Source organism: Tamandua tetradactyla, chromosome 10 (assembly GCF_023851605.1).
Source record: "Tamandua tetradactyla isolate mTamTet1 chromosome 10, mTamTet1.pri, whole genome shotgun sequence".
Taxonomy (NCBI): domain Eukaryota; kingdom Metazoa; phylum Chordata; class Mammalia; order Pilosa; family Myrmecophagidae; genus Tamandua; species Tamandua tetradactyla.
The window spans coordinates 3212234-3233771 of record NC_135336.1 but is presented as its reverse complement, the minus strand read 5'-3'; positions in this window follow the sequence as shown (position 1 = coordinate 3233771).

Below are 21538 nucleotides of genomic sequence, written 5' to 3'. Positions count from 1 at the left end.
GGGGGTGACTCTTAGGCCTAATTTTAAGTAGGCTTAGCCTATCCTTTGTGGAAATAAGTTTCATATGAACAAACTCCAAGATTGAGGGCTCGGCCTATTGCCTTGGTTGTCCCCACTGCTTATGAGAATATCAGGAATTCTCCACATGGGGAAGTTGAATTTCTCCCCTTTCTCATCATTCCCCCAAGGGGACTTTGCAAATACTTTTACATTCACTGTTCAAATCACTCTGGGATTTATTGGGGCATAGGATTGATTTTTGAGATGCCTTCCTTGCCTGCTGTGCTCTGCTGTCTTCCTCCATAGTTCCATCATCTCTTGTCAGGTTGATTCTCTCCTTTTTCCCAGTCACACAGTTGCTTACACAGGCTCCTGGAACAGGAAAGCCCACATCCATCTTTCTTGGGGACTCTCAGTTCCCTCCACCTGCCTGGGCCTGAGATTCTCCTTGCCCTGCCATCTTTCAAAACTCTGCTCAAAACTCATGTCCTTCATGAAACAGGGTACAGTAGGAGAAGCATAAACTCTAGGGTCAGACAGACCTGGGTTTGAATCCCTGCTTAACTCATGCCAGCTGTATAACCTTGGGCAAGTGACTTGACATTTGTTAGTCCCAGTTTCCTCATATGTGAAATGAGCTGAGCACCTCTCCCACACAGGATGAAGGAAAAGATAGAAGATATAAGGACCCCAGATGCCTAGTCCTGAAGCCTTGCTGGCACAAGGTAGGTCCTCAATACACGTTCCCTCTCCTCTCCACCTTGCTGTGTTAGCACAGTCTCTTCTCTGCCCTTGGCAATCCTGTACAGCTGCAATTAGTTTACATTATGTATGCTCTCGGATATTTATCACGTGTTGGTTATTCTTTCATCTACCCAACATTTATTAGGCATTTACTACTTGCCTGATGCTGTGCTAGGCTCTGGGGGTGACTAACACTGGATCCTTGGCCTGCAGAGTGCACAGAAACCTGAGGGGATCAAGTGTCAGAGTCGGGGTGCATGTACAAGGCACCCTAGAGCTCAGCGTGTGGAGAGACTAACACTGCTTTCTGCAGCCAAGGGCCTCCTGGTCAACTCAGCAAGCATTTATTGAGCCCAGGTTGTGTGTCCAGCACTGTCTTAGGCACTGGGGATTCTGGATGAATAAGATGATGCCTCTCGAGATATGGGTGCAGATGCAGAGTCCAGTGGGGAAGACAGACAGGAAAGCATAAGGATCACATCGTGTGGACAGTGCCCATGTGCCCACGGTGCTGGAGTGCCAGATGGGGACAGCTAAGTCAGCTTTGTGAGGGGCAAGGAAAACTTTCTGGACAAGGTGACCTCTAAGATTTGAAAGGTCATAAGGTTTGGCTAAACAGAGGAGGGACAGAAGTTCCCTCCAGGTGGAGGGAAACAGCCTGTGCAAAAAGGGGGTGGAGAGAGGCTGTGTAGTTAGATGCCCAAGGCTTAGAGTCTCCAGTGAGCTCTTCCTTTTTCCTTCTCTCCCCAACCCCCTTTCCTAGTCAGAGCCCTCATCCCCAGCCCAAAAGGACACCCCTTCCCAGTGGCTTCAGCCCCTTTGATGATAAAACCTGTCTAGCTTGGGAGCCACGCAGCCAGGCTCTGACTCCCTGAGACAGGGGAGCCGTGGAAAGAAAAATGGGAGGGGAGTCCCTTTGTGGATTCTTAGTCTGAACTAGAAAGAGGTAAAAGTTCTCCCACCCTCTCGCTCCCCTATTCACAGATACTGACCAATGTTCCGAGTTAACTGTGGATTGTGGTTAGTTCATGCTAGTGAGAACAGCTGTCAGATATCAGGAAAGAGCCTGCTTCCTTAGCTAAAGCTTCCCCATCCCCTAGCTCATCTTACCTGGTCATGCTGAGTCCTGCTAATTTGATGGGAGGTGAACTTCCCCTCACCTTCGAGGGGCTTTACTGTGCAGCCAGCAGGCCCCAGAGACAGCCGGCGCACCCCACATCTGCTCGGGTACCTTCCTGCGCGGTCACCAAGCTCACACACACAGCTCACTCTAGCTCATGGTTCCCATGCGTTTACAAGGGCTAACACACATGCACACCACTTACCCACGCGTCTGCTCATAGACACACACTCGTGCACACTCACACACTGGAAAGACACAGCTTGTGTCTGTTCTGTAGGTTTCCTCTGGGCAGGGTCAGACCCTCAGAAGGTTCTGAGCCTCCAGCCCAGGAAGAGCAGGTCCCATGCCACAGAACCCCAGCATCTCTTGCCAAGAGGGCAACAAAGGGTTAAGAGAGAACATTTCCAGGGAGTTTGCCTCTTAATCAACACAGTTAATTCTTTTCCTTTTACAAACATAAATTCTTGGCAGCCAGTAACCAAGAAAAAAAAAAGGAGTAAGGAAAAAACCTTAACCCAACATTAGTCCAATCTTTGCCTCTTCCTATTTTTTTTTTTTCAAGTTAAGACCCAGGGGAATTCAAAGCAACGAGAGCGAAATCCCAGCCCAGATGGAATGTTTTTGCTAATATACGTCTGCAAGTTATTTAAATGTATGTTTAAGTGTGTGTGTGTGAGAGAGAGAGAGAGAGAGAACATGAGAGCAAGCAGGCATGGCTGAGTCTGTGTGTGCGCATGTATGTGACTGGAGCAGACAGCAGAGCGAAGGAATCACCGGAGGCTCCGCCTGAGCCCCAGCTGTCCTCCAGCCCCAGCTCTCCTGTCTAGACCTGCAGCAGGACCAGGCCATTTTCCAGGACTGTCCTTGTCCCTCAGACTGGGTTCTACTGGGACAGGAACCCCTGTCCCGGCCCCTCAGCCCCCATGATGGCCTCAATGACACTTTCTGATCCTCCTCCCACCTTGCCCATTTCTTGCCCTTCCTCCCTGATTAACTAGAAGACTTGGGACTGGAGGAGAGACGTAACTGAGAGGTCCAAGCCCCGCCACGTGAAGCCCCCAAGACTGGTCCTCCCTTAGACTCTGTTCCTGGACTTTTACCAGCTCCTCTCTCCTTTCTCTCAGGCCATCTCCAAGACCTCAGGGCCTGGTGGTGTCCCCTCTTCACTTTTAACCCTGCCCCTCTAAGAACCCCCTAGATGACCGCCCTGACCTTCCCTCATGGACCCTCCTTCAGCAAGGCTCTCCTGCCCCCCAGAAGCATTCCCAAGCCAGGTTTAGGGTGCAGGGGTCCTGCAGACAACCGGCTCGTCAGCTCTCCACCTGCCCCCAGCTTGCTCTCTGTCTGTTCCCTCCCGAGCCAACTTTAATTCTCTTAATCTTTCCTCTGAAATTGCTCCTCAGGCCCTGTAATCAGTTGTGCGAGTTCCAACTTCCTGATTTCCAGGGAGAGATTAAGCAGCCTTCTCCATCCACAGGCACTTTCTTCCTCTGGGGCCACCCCATGGGCTGGCTAGGGAGGGGGCTGCTCTCACTCTTCTGAGCCCCAGCCCACCCCAAGTCCTCAGACCCTCCACAAAGAACTTCTCATGCCCCTGCCCTGCCCCAGCCCCCCCCAGAGATTCCAGCCCTCCCATCATTTCCCCCTTCACACAGCATCTCCAGCCAGGCCCAGAGCCCGGAGTCCGCAGCTTCCTCTGTCTTCAGCTCTTGGGAAAATAGTCTGTGTGGGCGCTGGGGAGGGATGGGGTGGGGATGGGGAAATGAGCAGGGTCTGGAATTTGTGGAGAGAACCCTCAGCTTCGTTGCTCCTTCGACCCACCCTTGGCCTTAGAGGCCCTTTTTGTGGTCTCCCCTGGTTGATGGAGAGGATAAGACTTACCCGCTTTTCAACTCTCTGAGAGCACATCCTCTACCCTGCTCACCTTCTGGTGCTCAGCCAGGCCCCTGCTTGAGACAGAGCAAAATGGGGTCCAGTTCAGGGACTGAGTGGGAGGGAGACATTGGGTGGGAGGAAGACACAGAGAGAGAGAGAGATTTCAAGGGAAAATGTGAGTGAACTTTGGACTATGCGTTATTTGAGCTTAGCTTGATATGTTCCTAGGGGATAGTGGTAGCTTAGATCTGACTTTCTACATGGAAATGCTTAGAAAGGAATCAATCTCTGAGGCAGAAAGAGGGAAAGAAGACATTCTGTGGAAAGTTTCCTGGAGTGGCCCCTTATCAGGGGCTACAGTGCTTACAAGGACATTTTCTCTCTGAAATGGATGGGATCCTGGGGCATCCATATATGGACACTGGTTTCCCAGGGACTGGAAGTGCCAGAAGGCCTCTTTTGTCTGTCTTGGACCGACAAGAATTCTTGGAGCCCAAGAATCCCTGACACCGTAGGCAAAATGCTGTAGATGTGGGCATTTTTATGGGGAGAACCTCCCTGGCCTTAATCATGTTTGCAAAAGAGTTTCTGACCCCAATGGGCTAAGAACCCCTGGCCTAGAGATTAACATGAGGTGACACTGGACACTGGTAAGAGATGCCCACAGCTTGGGCCAGCATGGAGCCCAATGACCTCCAGCGGCCACGGGTGGATGAGTCATGATGTGACAGCTGACCCTAACTTCTGGACGTGTGGGAGGGGTTCCAGGGAGGGCTCCTGGAGATGGCCTGGGTTCAAGGATCACGTCTGAAGCGGATCTCTGCCAGGTGAAATCCTACTGCCCAGGTGCCTTTACTGGACAGGAGCAGTTGGCTTTACCTCCTGGGACCCCGGCAGGTGTGAGCAGGTGAGATGGTAAAAGTGGTCCAAGCTGAACCCGACGCCATCCTGGGGCATCCGTGGAAAGTGCAGAGAAGGCTCTGCAGCTATGATTTCCACAATGTCTATGCAATTCATCTGCTTCAGAGTTAAACAAATGTGCACTCTTCGAGGGACTGTGTGTGCATCCTGCACTGGTGTGGGCAAGTCTCACAGAAAGAGACAGGAAGGTCATCAGTGCCAAACAAATGATTTTGGAGGGAAAAACAGTCACTTAGCGAAAAGCCCTTTAGCTCCAGTGCCACGCCAACCACTCTGTGCGATCTTTCTGGGTCACAGCCTCCTCTCCTGTGAAAGGGACAGGGGGGCTGAGGGCCTCTGAGAGCACCTTCTGTGCTGCCGTCTTTAGGGTTAAGGAAATGCACCTTCTTGTCCCCTCCCTGGAGTGTTCACATGGGGAAAGTGGAAAGTTATCCCAAAGCCACAGGGAGCACTTCCCTGTCCTCTCCCCGCTGCACTCCAAGGCCACCTGGGACCTACACTCAGTTTCAATAAAGAGCCTATGGGAACAAAAAGCTTCTTTTCCTCTCTTTTCTGGCTTGTCTGCTTGCTCGCATACTCACACTGAAGCATTCAAAGGAAGAGCTTGTCTTCTCTGTACCTGTAGGGTCAGGAGAGGGGAGCCTGGCTTAGGCAGGTGTGGAAGGAATATTCTAGCACTCTGGGCCAACCTGAGGGGCAGGAGTGGAACCTCCTCAGGACCCTCAGAAATAGAGAGTAGCCTCCTCTGTCCCTGGACGGCTTGAGGAGTTGTGGGTTGAGGGGAGTCACTCTGCCTGTAGGGTGCGGTACCAGCTCGCTTTCAGCTTGGGCACTCTAGAATGTTTCCTTCTCACCCAGTGTGTGCATGCATGGTTTACGTATGTGTGTGCATATCTATAGACACACGCGTGTTTAAATATAGAGATGGATATAAATCAAGGGTTTAAGGGGTGGGGTGGGGGGGCTCTGCGGCCTGCTGACGACACCCAACCCGCCGCCAGGCCTTCCCAGAGGGCAGCTCGGGTGTCTTTCCCTAAAGAGCTCTCCTTGTCACTTCCGCCGGTGACTGCTTTTTCCCAACTCCCCAGCATCGAGCTGTCACCGTCACCAACTCCTCCCTCACTGTTGCTTCCCACAGCCAGGCTGTTGCTATATCCTCACTTCATCCCCCACAGCAACTCTGAAATCTGTTCCTGTCTCCAGTCCCCATCTCCACCTGCTCCGCCGACCCCCCACCCCCCAACGCTGAGTTCCCATCTCTCTGGCTCTCTCTGGCTCTTCTTGCCTCTTGATCTGTTTCTCGTTGTTTTCCACTCTCTAACTTTCTTTGCCTGGCGTTGTCTGCCCTTTGTCCTTCTCTCTGTCCCCTTCTGTCTGTGCTTGATATATGGCCCTGTCTCTGTCTCCCTCTGAACCCCCAGCTTCCTCTCTCTCATTCTCTCTTTTTGTTTTGTGGTGCGTGTGTTTGTCTCTCTCTGTCTCTCTCGACAAGTAACACGGCCAGAAATCCTCCCTGGGGAAGGAGTGCTTCTAGCCTCCTTCTTTTCTGCCAAGTTTACTTCTCACCTGGTCGCGGCTCTGAGCAGAGGCCCAGGGTGAGGAAGGCCTGGGGCTGGGAACTGGGGGGCCTCGGGAAGACAGCGGGCGGGAGGAAGCGGTGATGCAGCCCTGCCTATGCTAGAGCGAGGGGCAGGCTTGGCTCATTTGCATGACAGGTCTCCTTTACATAAATCTGCATGCCAAGCTGGAGGCCTTGGAGCCAGGTAATGCAAAATGATGCTAAATAAATTAATCAGTGTGTTTTGGTGCAGGTGTAAGCCAGCCCCATCTTCCAACTGGCTGCACAAACCCAGACAGGCTGGTGTCCTATGGGGAGGGGGTGCGAGGTGGGGGGAGAGTTCCACCTCCAGCTGCGGAGGGCCCTCAGGGGCCTGATGTCAACTGGATGAGCGGATGGGCCCTGAGAACTGGAGAGGACTGTGAGGCCAGCCAGCCCCGACCCGTGCTCACCCAGGGCCTGGAGACCCAGACTCCTGGGCTGGGGGAGGAGGCTGCTTAGGAGACTGAGACCTAGGGCGTGGGGGAGGAACTTTTCCAAGTTTCCTCAGCTCTCTATGGCAGCTTCAGCTTCCCGCTCTGAAGGAAGCCTGCACTTGTGGCTCTCAGCAGCATAACCTCCCTGCTCTCTACCCCTTGTTTAAAGATGCGTTTCACTACTCCATCTGACGTTGGGGTATCCGAGCTTAGTCTATCCTTCTTTCCTATCCCAGCCTTCAGAAAGCACTGCTGCTGCTCTAACCACTTTTGGGTGCTCTCCAGCCCTCCCTGGGGTGAGGGGAGGTCCTGCTTCCCCTCAGGAAAAAGTGGGTGTGAAAGAGGTAGTGACCATTCTCCCTCTGCGTTTTATAGCCTCTGCTCCAGAAGTCTGACTTCTTAGACCCACCTTCACTGGGAAATGGTTCCTGAAGCTTCAAGGCTTCCGAGAGACCCCTTCTTGCGGGAGGAGGTTGGAGACTCCAGGGTCTCCAGCAGAGCCTGCCCCACACCTGGCTCTGATTTCACCTACAAGGAAAAGGTAGACACAGCCGCTGTGGATGGAGCCCTCCACTCCCAAAGGCCTTGCACCCTGTCCAGACACAACCTGCAGTTTGTTTTAAGGGGGTCGTGCTTGCTTTCATTCTCCTGTTGTAAGAAGCTGGCCAAGAGGCCTCACCCCCACCCCACCCCACCCCCACCCCCGCCCCATAAAGTGCAAACGGACTCAGAAGCGATGGCCATCTCAGGAGGCAGGTCACGCCAGCAGTTAAAAATCAGGAGCTTTGGAACAAGACACACCTACCACTGGCCAGCTATATAACCCAGGGCAAGGCATCTGGCCTCTCGGAGTCTCCATTTTCTCATCTGTAAAATATGAGTGATAATCGCCTGCCTCGTAGGGTTATTGCCAGGCTTGAATGAGATGAAGCGTGCAAAGCACTCTGCACAGCCCCTGGCACAGAGTAAGCATCTGTAAATGTAGCCATTATAATTATTCCTGCAAATATAGGTATCAGCCAGCCCAGACTGGGTCAAAGGAAAGGGGGTGGGGGGACAGAAATAAGCCTACTTGGAGTCTCTCTCACTCTTCGATTTCCTCCTTCCACCCCTTCTTCTCCTGCCCCCCCCCTCCCCGCGCCCCAACACTGATCTATTCCCCCGCACTGTTTCCACTAGAGGAAACCATCTAAGACACTAATATCGCCGTGCCACTTCTTTGCAGTAACTCTTTTCTGGCCCCTATTGCTCTTAGAACAAAGCCCAAGTTCCTTGATGTGGCCTTACAAAGCTCTTTGTGATCTGGCTCCTGCTTATCTCTCCAGCCTCCTCTCTTATCTTCTTGTAACCCAAGCTCAGTCCCTTGGCACCACCGTGGTTCCTCGATATGTCCTATTTGCCCTCACCTCCAGTCTCTGCATGGGCTGCTTCCTGACCCCAGCTACTCACCTCCTCTCCTCATGGGTGTGCAAGTTGCTTCCTCCACAACATTTCCATTCTACCCCCTGAGCATTAAAAGAGAAAGACTTAAAGGTTTCTGCGTTTCAGGAGATTTTGCCTGAGAGGTTGAACAAGGGAGACCCCTAAGGTCATCTAGTCTAACCTCTCCTTCAAAGGGGAGAAAACCTAGGCCCCAGGGGTAGGGGACTTTCCCCAGCTTCTGTGCCCCTCTCTGCCCTTGTGCTGCGGGACAAGCAGGTCAGGGACCCTCACCCCCATGTCCTCTGCATCCAAGGCTTCGCCTTCACATGTCTCTGCCTTTAGTCATTTAATCAACTTTCATAGACAGAGTGAAGAAACTGAAAAGACTCGGGGCCCCAAAGGAATGAATTCCAAGCCTCAGGAGAGATCTCCAGGGCAAGGACTGTCTATAGCCCCTCTCAGCCGTCCCCATGGGGTCACTGTTTATTTTTCCCTCTTCATAAGATACTGGTGTGCCTTATCTGCCAAGCCAGCAAGGCCTGCAACTGGGGAGCTGGAAGCAAAGCTGAAGGGTCTCCTTGGGGAGCTGTTGATTTAAAAGATGGCCAAGCAACTCTCCCTCTAAGCTCAACTCTGCCAGTGACACCATTGCCCTCCCCCCTACATGCGACATGACATCCAGGGGTGAAAGTCTCCCTGGCGATGTGGGAGGTGACTCCCAGGGATGAGTCTGGCCTTGGCACAGTGGGATCAACAATGCCATCCTGACCAAAAGGGGGAAAGAAGTGTAGCTAATGAAGTGTCAGTGGCTGAGAGAGTTCAAATAGAGTCAAGAGGCTACACTGGAGGCCTCTCTTACGCAAGCTTCAGTTAGACATTGCTAGTTCCATCCCTCTATTTCCTATTATTGACAGCCCCTTCCAACATAGGAAAGTCACAATGGGCAAAGCCCAAATACCTTTACAGACTGGAGGAAAGATCAAAGATGATGGTGGAGTTATCCAGAGAAGGCAAGGTTTAACAAGTGAGTATAACTGCTGGATCATTATATTGGTATTTCTTTCAGTCTCCAGTGTCTTGGAGTACCTAGAAGTAAAAACCTAAAATTGTGGAATTCTAACCTATACCAAACTCTGAAATCTGTTTTGCAACTGATTGTTGCAATGTGCTTTTAAATTTATTGCTTTTTTTAATATGTTATTTTTCACAAGAAAGAAAAAAAGTCAATTGTGATGATAAATGCACAGCTATATGGTGATATTGTGAACCACTGATTGTACACTTTGGATGATTCCATGGTATGTGAATATATATAAATTTTTTAAAAGCAATTAATGCCATTGAATTGTGAAAGAAAGATGGCCAAGCACCAACCAGTCAGGGCCACCATTAGGGTGTGGAAAGCACACAGATTCTGGAATCAGAAGACTTGGGTCAAATCTCACTGCCTTGCTGCAAGACCTGGCAAGTCATTTTTCTCTCCAGCTGTAAAATGGGGACAATATCTGCTCTCTCTTCGCCAGGCTGCCATGAAGGTCAGGCGAGTGATAGATGTGAAAGCACCTCCTACACAGTTTGACATTCAGCATCTATTCTTAGTTGATGAGGTAGAAAGAGCCCAGGAAGCTTCCTACCAGGAACCGGGCTGCAATGGCCAGCGTCAGGTGCTAGCCCTTCCCTTCTGCCCTTGCTCACGTTCTGAGCCTAATCTACTGTGGACTGAGCGGTGCTGGGTTTATAAACATTTGTTCCCGAAGGCAGCCTTTCATGAGCTTTATCAGCCTGGCAGATAAGATAACCCTGCCCTGTTGGGTGAGTTCTAGCACCTGGCATTCTGCATCACAGGTGACCTTTCAGACCTAACTTTTAATTCCCAGCCAGTCAATGTACACGCTCTCAATTTACAGGCTGGTGGGGTGGGGCGGTCTGAGGTAGGGCCTCCGAAATTAATTCTCTTTGTTTCTGAATCTGATGTCCAGAGCGGTCCGGGGACTCCAAGTTAACACCTTTCATGCCAGATGGCGACGGGGCCTCCTCTGGCTCCGCTAAACTCAGAACCAGCTTGGTTTGAAAAGATGTGAAGTGAGGGCCCTTCTTCTTTAATTAAGCGCAAAATCTCCGTATCTATTTCAGCCTTTGAAAAGTGAAACCCAGGAAGGCAGCTTCCCCAGGCACAGAAGAGAGGTGTGCGGAATTAATATTCCAACTCAATTTTTCCTGAGTAATTTAAGAAGTTGACCAAGCTTATAGGGAGACCCGGGTTGCATTTAACCTCTGGGCAAGCCAGGCTCCCACACAGCCGCCTCACTTTTCCTGTTGACAAAACTGCCATTAGAGCCATTGACCTGTCAGGTTGGCTGCCGGGCGGGGCCAGGTAGGGGAAAGGGGAAAAGCTGCTGCCGTCTCACCTTGCCCAGACACATGCTACCATTTGGCAAGACTTCCCTCCTCCCTCAAGAATTCATGTCACATTATAGTGACTTAAAGTGCAGCTCGAGAGGCAAATAGTCCTGAGTTCAAATCTTCCCTCCATGACCTAGTGTCGGTGAGATCCAGCCAAGTTGTTTTTTAAATATATTTTTAATCATATTTTATTTAGATATATTATATTACAAATATTTTAAAAATATTTTTTAAATAAACAAATACACATTCTTGACATACAAACATTCTTGACATGGTGACAATCAATGGCTCACGATATCATCACATAGTTGTATATTCATCACCATGATCATTTTTTGTGAACATTTGCATCTCTCCAGCAAAAGAAAGAAAAAAGAAAAAATTCATACATGCCAAACCCCTTACCCCTTCCTCTCATTGACTGTTAGTATTTCCATCTACCCAATTTATTTTAACCTTTGTTCCCCCTAGTATTTGTTTATTTTGTATCCATATTTTTTTACTCATCTGTCCATATCCTGGATAAAAGGAACATCAGACACAGGGTTTTCACGATCACATAGTCACATTGTAAGAGCTATATCATTATACAATCATCGTCAAGAAACATGGCTACTGGAACACAGCTCTACAGTTTCAGGTACTTCCCTCTAGCCACTCTAGTACATCATAAACTAAAAAGGGGATATCTATATAATGCATAAAGAGTGACCTCCAGCATAACCTCTGGACTCTATTTGCAATCTCTCAGCCACTAACACTTTATTTTGTCTCATTTTTCTCTTGCCCCTTTTTGGTCGAGAAGTTTTTCTCAATCCCTTGATGCTGAGGCCCACCTCATTCTAGGATTTCTGTCCCACATTACCGGGGAGGTTTATACCCCTGGGAGTCATGTCCCACGTAGAGGGGGCGGGCAGAGTTAGCCAAGTTTTTAAACCTTCTTTGTGCCTCAGTTTCATCATTTGTAGAATGGGTATAATGTATATGAGGTCCTTGACATATATCACACTAGAATGTAAGTTCTGTGTAGGCAGGATTTTTCTCATTTATTGTTGCAGCGGCTGAACACAGCATACGTTTCTTTTATCATTATTTTCCCTAACAGTTATGATTATCATCACTGTTGCTTGGAATATTTTCTTCTTCAATTGCATCACCTTTCCTTTTCTTCTCCTGGACTCCTTTCTGCCTTGACCCACTTTGTTCGTGCTTATTACTTGTGTCAGTGTGCACACGTGCACCCCTACACTCACAAACACCCCTGCGGATCCCTATGCTCCTCGCTTCTGGCTGTCTCTGTGCCTCACCTGCCGGGGGAGAGGGAGAACCAGGTGCCAAGCCCCAAACCCTGCTTCCCTACCCAACCCCTATCCCATTCAGCATTCAAAGTGCTCCCCTTCTATATATTTCAAAATCCTGGCTCTTCTCCTCTGTCATACTTTGTGGGGCCTAACAAGTCAGGGGTTGTTAAAAAAAAAAGAAAGAAAAAAATCCCACCACTAGTTTTTCCTTTCTAAAAAAGGCTATCCACTTATTTTTGTTTTGTCTGATTCAAAACTGACTGATGCAATTCCCTCCTGCTCTGACAAATGGGGACCCACAGCAAAGAAGGAAACAGAGCCAAAGTGAAAAGAGAAAGGGTCAGAGGCTTTCTGAAGATTTATGAAGTTCCTATTCAAGCACAAGCAGCTGGACAGTTCTCTTCAGGCCTTGAGTTTCAGGAAAACACAAGACTCGGAGACCACGCCTCCATTTGAGTCATTTGGGTGGAGTTGACGTTTTTTAGCTGAGTTATCTTCCCATTTCCCTCTCCCTCCAGAATTGAGAGCTCTGAACAGTAAATGGAACTGCCTGCTTTCCAGGACACTAGGGCAAAATACAAAGAGATCATCTTTCAGTTCTTCCCAGAGACCACTCTCACCTCTTTTTCCCACCCCTGATCTTAGGGCTTTAATTCACTTTGAATTAATGAGAATTTGGAGAGGAAAATGTGTAAGAAACTGGTAGACTAGATTATAAGACAACAAATGTAACTTAACCTGCAAATGAATGCGAGCCCAAAGCCTACACCTGAAAGAATTAGACCACGGGCCAAAGAGAATTTGCTTAATAGAAAGTAATAATAATAGAATATTAAAACCTATGACCTTTAACGCTCACCTGTGGTCTTCCAGAGACTAGATTGGTGTGTCCTAAAGACAAGTTGTAATGTGAAATACTCCATCCAAACAGCCATTTGCTTGTTCTCTTCATCCATGTGACTCTAAAGAACAGATTTCACTCCATTTCATTTTTGTTTTAATGACTCAACTGAAGAAAGGTCTGTTTAGTAAATTAATGGAAATGTTGGCTCTGTGCAGATAAGTGGTTTCTATTCCTTTGAGATGGGCCTCCTCCTGTCTGCCTGAGCCTAGCACTTCCTGGACACGGCGCCTGGCTTGGAGTAAGAGGCCACCCCCTTGCCAATCAGGGGGGCCAGGTGAGGGGGTCCAGCTGGTGGAGCTCCAAAGGGCTGAGGCAGGTGGCAGGAGGGCCTCTTATCTGGTCGCAGACCCTTTGAGTGGAGGGGATGGACCGAGTTGAGAATGAGCAGTGGGGCATCAGAGCTCAGCAAACTGACACAGCCCAGTGGATTACTGGAGCAAGAAAGAGTCTGAGGTGGGCATCAGGGCTGGAAGGTGGGGCCAGGGAGTCACAGAGCTGGAGCATGCCTCTGTCTGTGGTCACAGGAGCCACCGAGAAAACACCACATAGGTTCAGTGTCTCCTGCTCTGTTCCTTCCCAGACACTGGCTCCTGCTTGCTCCCAGGTCATCTCCCAGGGTACCCTTCCTGGCTTGTCCTACCTGTGCTTGGCACCCTGGCTCCACTTCTGCTTCATGACAATCTTGGAAATCCCATAAGGCTCAGCCACCAAGAATTCTCCCCACGCACCAAAACTTATCTCAGGCCCTGTATTACATCCAACTCAGGTGCCTGAGACATTGCAAACTCCCTCCTGGAGGCGGGGAGGGGGCTGGTGTTGGGGAGAGAACTAGAAATTAAAAGAATGGGTCAAAATGGGCAAGGAGGAGAACAATTTGGGTGAATATTAGAAAGAGTTGAAAATATACTCCCCGTGGTACATGGTGTGAGAGGACTGGGTTCTTTAAAGTGTGGGTGATAGCCAGATTGTGACATTGAGTCAATTTCCAACACCTTTTGGGATAAACTGGGACCCTCTGCTGTGAATCCGAATGATGTGGGCTCAGTCTGATTCTGTAGGCTTTCAGGCGTGACCTCTGAGGAATGGCAGAACAGGATGGTCGCTCAAGCTGAGAAAAATTCGTTCAAACTCCACTCAGCTTACTAAACCTCTTGTTTTGTTCTGTCTGTCTTTGCTCCAGGAATGTCTTCTTTTTTATTTATGTAGATCTTAATGCTTCCAGCAACCACGCGGCTGGAGTTCATGTGGCTTTTTCTGGTCTGGGAGTTCTGTTTGTCCCCTCACAATGCGCCTTGTTTCTATTTTATAACTTCCTCTTTTTCACACTCTCAGTACATGTTGGCAGAGGGTGCATAGGAAGCAATCAGATCCATGAACTGAGTGCTATCAATATTTGCCTTCCTGCCTCATTATGGGTTCCAGGCTCTGACGCAGAGATGATGATGTACAAGTCTTTACTTGGTTACCCAGCCACGTGCACCCCAGAAAGTGCACGGCACTCATCACTGGTATCCTTCCAAGCAAATACTTCCTTTTGGAAGCACTCTAGCTTTGCCTCATCTTCCTCCACAAATTCAATCAGAACTGCTCTAGGCCCCACAATAGAAATGTCCTAGTCAGCTTTTAAAAATTAACGGGGAAGTAGGTAGTAATATCTATCAAAATTTTAGATGACGCAAAATCAAGTAAAGAAGCACTAAATAGGGTAAAAGAAGAAGGTTCCAAATCAACCTTGATAGGTAGGAACAAGGAACTGAATTTAACAGGATGGAATTTACTAGCAGTAAATATAAAGTCCTGCCCTTGGGCTCAGCAGAAACAGCAGTGCAGCTGTGCAATTTCAGAACTGGAAAGATGGAGCTAAAAGTGCTTCGTGTTGATTGCAAGCTCAGTATGAAGCAACAATGTGCTGTGGAGCTCAAAAAACCTAAGGCAATCTTAGGCTGCATCGGTGGAAAACTTCTTCCAACAGAAGAAAGTTTAGGAAGCGATAGATGATCCTTGTCTCCTGAGCCACACTTGTGATGTGTTGTGTTTCATTCTGACACCACTTCAGGATAAATGATGACTAACTATAGTGCAGCAGAGGGCTGGAAACAAGCAGATAGAGAATCTGGAAATTATGACACATGGGGACCATGAAAGAATGAAAGAAGTTTAACCCCAAAGAGATTTAAGGCGCACATGAAAGTGATTTTCAAATAGTATGGCTATCCCAAACTAGACAGATAATGATATTTTACCTTCAACCCCAGAGGACAATAGTAGAGCCACGAAATTAAGTTACAGGGAACTAAATTTCCATCCAGATGGAAGACGAACTTTCTAACAGTGAGAGAGTTGTCCAAGGCTGGAGTGTCCTCCCGGTTGAAGTGACGGGTTCCCTGTCGTGTTAGACAGAACATGGATGCTCGCATATAAGGTATGCTGCAGGGCATTATTTCAGTCGCTAAGAGATGGAAACAGCCCAAATGTCCATCAACAGACGAGTGGCTAAACGAACTGTGGTATATACATACGGTGGAATATCATGCAGCTATTAAGACAGAATAAAGTCATGCAGTATGTGCCAACATGGATGGACCTTGAGGACATTATGCTGAGTGAGTTTAGCCAGAAATGAAAGGACAAATACTGTATGGTCTCACTGATATGAACTGACATTAATGAGTGAACTTGGAGAATTTCAGTTAAGAACAGAGACCATCAGGAGATAGAAATAGGGTAGATATTGGGAACTGAAGGGACACGGATTGTGCAATGGGACTGATTGTAAAAATTCAGAAATGGACAGCACAATACTACCTACCTGTAATACAATAATGTTAGAACACTGAATGAAGCCGAATGTGAGAATGATAGAGGAAGGAGACTGGGGGCACAAATGAAATCAGAAGGGAAAATAGACAATAAAGACTGAGATGGTATCATCTAGGAATGCCAAGAGTGACTAAATGTACAAATTTAAAAATATTTTGCATGAGGAAGAGCAAAGGAATGTCAATAATGCAGGGTGTTGGAAATAGATGGTAATTCATATTTTAAAACTTCAACTTATGTGTGAGACTAAAGCAAAAAATGTTTATTTGGCACATAATTTATATTTTGACTAGTGCATTTCCTAATATAACTTATGTGGACACATTAATTGAACACCATAAGTACATGGAACCTTGAGTAGGGCATGAGATTTTGTAGGTTTGTCTAGAGTGATGCTTTGATAAATCCCAGATAAATCTGAACAGTGAATAAAAAAGTACTTCCAAAGTCCCCTTGGGGGAACGGTGAGAAAGGGGGAAAATTCAACTTCCCCAAGTGGAGAATTCTTGATATTAAGCCGTGCGGACAACCAAAGCAATAGGCTGAGCCCCCAATCTTGGGGTTTGTTCATACGAAACTTAACCCCACAAAGAATGGCTAAGCCTACTTAAAATTAGGCCTAAGAGTCACCCCCAAGAGAACGTCTTCTGTTGCTCACATGTGGTCTCTCTCTCTCAGCCAACACGACAAGCAAACTCACTGCCCTCCCCATCTCTATGTGGGACATGACTCCCAGGGTTGTGGACCTTCCTGGCAATGTGGGACAGAAATCCTAGAATGAGCTGGGACTCAGCATCAAGGGATTGAGAAAACCTTCTTGAAAGGGGGAAGAGAAAAATGAGACAAAATAAAGTGTTAATGCCTGAGAGATTCCAAACAGAGTCAAGAGGTTATCCTGGAGGTTATTCTTACGCATTAAATAGATATCACCTTGTTAGTCAAGATGTCATGGAGAGGCTGGAGGGAACTGCCTGAAAATGTAGAGCTGTGTTCTAGTAGCCATGTTTCTTGAAGATGACTGTATAATGATACAGCTTTCATAGTGTGACTGTGTGATTGTGAAAACCTTGTGTGTGATACTTCTTTTATCTACCTTATGGACAGATGAGTAAAACATATGGATTAAAAATAAATAAATAAGGGGAACAAATGTTAAAATAAATTTAGTAGATTGAAATGCTAGTGATCAATGAAAGGGAAGAATAAGGGGTATGGAATGTATGGATTTTTTTCTGTTTTCTTTTGATTTCTTTTTCTGAATAGATGCATATGTTCTAAGAAATGATCATGATGATGAATATGCAACTATGTGATGATATTGTGAATTACTGATTATATATGTAGAATGGAATGATCATATGGTAAGAATGTGTCTGTATGTTGGTATGTTTAATAAATAAAATAAATTTAAAAAAATTTTAAAAAGAATGTTCATACTGTAAGTTGATTGGTTGTATTAATAAAAATTTTTTTTAAAAAGATACGCTGCAGAGAAAATTCTTGTAGTTATCAGAGGATTAGATCAGATGACCTTTAAGGATGCTTTCAACTTGGAGATGCTCTGATATTGAGATACTACTATTATAATTTATTATACTATTCCTTACATGAAAATATCAAACTCCCTTTTATAAAGCAGAAATGCTGCCGAATTTCTGGAAATATTTCCTAGTTCTTTCCAGATTCAGTTAAAGAGCAGATAAAGAGCACAGAATTTGGAGACAACTGCTTTGGTTCAAATCCTAGCTTTATTACTTATTGGCTGTGTGACCTTGGGCAAGTCATTTAACCTCTCTGAGCCTCATTTTCCTCACCTCTAAGCTAGAAACAATAACAGTAACTACCTCATAGGGTTATTATGAGGATTACATAAACTGATATTTGAAAAGCACTCAGAACACTGCCAGTACTTAATAGCGTAAATGTGCTTGTTAAATAAAAGAACAATGTAAAATAAGTTGAAAACAAAGAAGGGAATGGTCTCACATTTTAAAAATGGTTCAAGAATGTTCTCCTTCTCCACCAACTCATCACCAGCAGCTCTGGCTGTGAAATAGCCAAGAGTCTAGAGGTGGCAGAAAAACACATAGGCTTCCTGAACTCTCGGTGAGAAAGAAAAAGCTTCCTGCTGTTGGCATACGGTAACCTCTGAAAAGTCCTGCGTGTTTAATGACACCAGCTTATCCTTACCTCCCCCAGCCCTCCCCTTTCTTCTTGGAGTTGCTAGGAGGCCAGGGGTGGGCTGCATTATAATAAAGCAGCATCGGGGGAAGGTAGGGGCCAGAGCATGTTAAATACACAGGGCCTGTCCGCGGGAGCTTAATATCCTCTTACTGGAATAACTATTGTCCCAGCTTCTCAACAAATACCAACCATGATTAATAAAAGGACTAATAAAAGCATTTATTGCGCTCAGGCAATGACCTAGCTTTTGTAAGCTTCGGGGCCTTGGCAGAGGCACTTGCTGAGGGTGAGGGCTGGAAAAGCAAGGCTTCCATTGTACCCTGGAGATCAACACTTGCCCCAGCCCCAACTCAGCCCTCTTCCCAAGACCCCAGGGCACCTTCAGGAAGACCTCTCATCTGGGAGGCTGGACGGCTTGGGAAGTGGGGGGCTGGGGCAGGAAGCTAGTGCATGATTTAGATGTCACACTACTGGGTCGTTTTGAACAGTAGATAGAGCGTGGTGATGCGTAAAAGAAAAATTGTCTTTATAGTGTGGCCTTTTTAAAAAGAAGCTTAAAGCAATACCTTGCGAGATTATTATCTCCATTTTACAGAGGGGCAAATGAAGGCACAGAGAGATGTAGAGGCTCCCTCAGCCATTTGACGTGTGGCATCTTTGGCAGAACTGGGACTGGAATCCAACATTCCTGACTCCTAGACCCAGTGCTATTTTAAAATAAAAAGAAAGGGTGAGGCTCTATCTCTGTGTCTGACCCCTATGGGGGATCAGTGAATGCTGTGATCACATCATTGCGTCTCTAAATTATTATTGTTGTTATTATAATAACTAGTGGGTAGAGTTGAGTGGGTGGTGGAGAACAGATAATTACGAAGTCCCTAAAATTAAAGCGTCAAGTCTTTACTTTTCCATGGCTGCTCAAAGATGAAAATGAAAGCTGACCTCCAGAGAGCCCTGGGGAGAGCCCACATCTTGAGATACAGTGAGCTCGGGAGAGGAAAGCAGTAAAGGAAGTTCGGGCTCCAAAGGCCCAAGGAGCTAGATTTGCAGATTCTGAGATCCTAGGTTATAGATGGCCTTGCTACCCAGGGGGTTGAGAGAGCATGGGCAAGCCTACTTGGGTTCAAATCCTAGTTCTGCCACTCCTTTGCTGTGCAACCTCAGGAACTTTACTCAACTTCTCTGAACCTCAGGTTCCTCATCTGAAAAATGGAGATATTAATCATACCCACCCCCTGGGGGCTGTTGTAAATGCAGGTTAGAAGGTAGGGTGTGAGAACTCAGGAAATGCAGGTTCTTTCTCCCTCTGAGGCCAGAGCTTTGTCAGTGAGAAGACCACTAATTGTGGGTCCATGTGACTCTCCTGACATCAGGATGACATCAAGAAGCAGATTCTTTTCTCAGGACTACCCAGGTCTATGGATTGCGACTTTGGCCAGTTTCCCCCCTGTTTGAGGCAGGGCAACCAAAGCTCTGCCCTCAGCTCCTCCCTTCCCCTAGGGCTGTCAGATGGATGGAGGAGATCCTGTCCTGAGAGGAAAGGGGGGAATTACTCTGTGATTGTCCTCGTTGTTCTCTGTCCAGCAAGCAGCGGGGACCCGGCTGAATCACCGTCTACAGGTCGCAGCTCTCCTCGACCTGCTGGGCCTCGCCTGCCAGATTCCTCCATCTCAGATGCCTCTGCCTCTCTTTCCCAGCTCCTGATGGCACCTCAGGGACACCATCGACAGGTGGGAACCGTGCAAGGTGGACATTGGGGACCACAGTGCCCAGCTCAGAGGGAATCCAGGGCGTGGCCTGGGGGGCACTGGGGCCCTTGGAGTTTGTGATGTTCAAGCCGAGCAGCCCTGGAAAGATCTGATTCCTCTGGAGCAGCTCCGGGGATGGCAGAGACCAGGGAAAGAGCAGTTCGAGAGAGTGCGGACTTGGGCGGGGCCACGGTGGCCCAGGGGCAGAGTTCTCACCTGCCATGCCTGACACCCGGGTTCGATTCCCGGTGAAAAAGAGTGTGAACTTAGGCCTGGTCTGTGACCACCCTGAAGGTGGGGGCAGTGGGGGCAGCAGAATGGGGAGGTTGCAGTGGCAATGGGGGTGGGGGGCGATGGTAGAAGAAACAGGCCTTTCCCAGCTGCTCTGAGTGGCAGAGACCTAGCATAAGGTGCCGCCCAGAAGCTAAGTGTCATCAGGGGATGGCTCTAAAACGCTGGAGCCCAAATATCCGGGTCCTACCACCTCAACAATTGCTGGGAGGAAGGGAAGGGAACCGAAGTGCTTCTGGCAGCCCCCAGGCCCCCTCCGCCTTGCAAGCACTCTATAAATGTGAGCTGAACAACTGTGACTCAACTGCACACACCCCTGCAGTTTCGTGGTGAGGACACAGCTAATCATAGCTGGTGTTTTGGGAGGAAGAGGGATCTCTTTTTTTCTGTTTACTTTTTTTTTAAAGCAGTTTTATTCATACACCGTACAATCCATCTAATATGTACAATTAGTGGCCCTCAGCATAATCACAGAGTTGTGCTTTCATCACCACAATCAATTTTTAGAATATTTTATTGCTCCAGAAAGAAAAACTCCATGCCCCTTTTACTCCCTATTATTGACACTTAGCATTGGCGTGGTGCATTTGTTACAACTGATGAAAGAATATTAAAATACTGCTGTTAACTACAACCCATAGCTTACACTGGGTGTATTTTTTTTCCCATATGCTAAACCTGTTATAAACCCCTTGCGATAGTAACGTACATTTGTTCTAGTTCACGGAAGAACATTCTTATATTTGAACTATTAACCACAGTCAAAATCCACAACAGGGCTCACTGTGTTACCCAGTTCCATGTTTCATCCTCTAGCTTTCCTTCTAGTGACATACAGGTTCTTTAACTTCACCTTTCAATCAAAACCACATACATGATTTGGCACTGTTTATTACACTCACAATCATGTGCGACCATCACCTCTACCCATTTCCAAACATTTACAAACAATCTCATTAGGAATTCTGCACAAATGAAGCATCAGATCTCATTCTCTACCCTCATTCTCTCTCCTGGTAACCTATATTCCAGATATTAACTCCACGAGTTTGCTAACTATATTTAGTTCATAGTAATGAGATCAGACAATATTTGTCCTTTTGTGCCTGGTTTATTTAGGAAGAGGGATTTCCCACAAGCTCCATGACAGTATGTCTTCCTCCTGCTCCAGAACAACAGAGAGAGTGTGACTGGCCAGGAGTTGGCCAAAGAGGAGTTCTGCCTCCCCAAGGGTCTGTCCTGCCTGGAGAAGGGCAGACCACCAGGCTCGGTTCCCTGACTTCTGATCAGAGGTCATGCCCAGAAGATCTGGGCTAGAATCCCTCAGCTGTTTGCTTTGATTTTGTTTTGGTTTGTTTTAATTAGAGCTGAAAGGGACCCAATTACTGGACCTCCTGTTGTATCCCTCTCTTTATAGAGATAGAAACCGAGGCTCAGAGATGTTGAAAAATGACTTGTCCAAATTCATGCAAAGACAGTGGCAGAGCCACAGCCCCTGACTCCAGATTCACTGTTCTTTCTATGGATTCTTCCATATCCACTCTGAGACACAATAATAATAGTAATAAGCTACCATTAATTGAATACCTAATATATGCCATTTACTAGATCAGGTGGTTTACATGCATTATGTCAGGCTGGGAATGCAGATGGATTCAAACCTCAGAGAGGTGGTTCATCAGCTCTATATTTTCTTTAAGGTCTGTGACACCGGTTCTCAAATTCATGACCGTTCATGTTATGCTGCTTTATGAATTGATTGAGC